Source organism: Pygoscelis adeliae, unplaced genomic scaffold (genome assembly GCF_000699105.1).
Source record: "Pygoscelis adeliae isolate BGI_AS28 unplaced genomic scaffold, ASM69910v1 Scaffold77, whole genome shotgun sequence".
NCBI lineage: Eukaryota > Metazoa > Chordata > Aves > Sphenisciformes > Spheniscidae > Pygoscelis > Pygoscelis adeliae.
This window is the reverse complement of record NW_008825216.1, coordinates 1,672,105-1,672,381: the sequence shown is the minus strand read 5'-3', so window position 1 is coordinate 1,672,381 and position 277 is coordinate 1,672,105.

The window sequence follows — 277 nt, the reverse complement described above, 5'->3', positions numbered from 1 at the left end:
ACGGGTAGATGAGGCGCTTAGGGACATGGTTTAGTGGGCATGGTGTTGTTGGGTTGACGGTTGGACTCGATGATCTTGGAGGTCTCTTCCAACCTTAATGATTCTATGATTCTATGATTCTATACCAAAGCTGGAAAACAACTACCTAAAGCAGTGAATATGAAATGCTGACCCCCACTAGGGCTTAAGTACCTTACTGAAGGTTTACTGTGTGACATCTATGTACGGTGAAGCTCCACGGTCCTATTTACAGTATTTATGTAAGCACTTCTCCTAG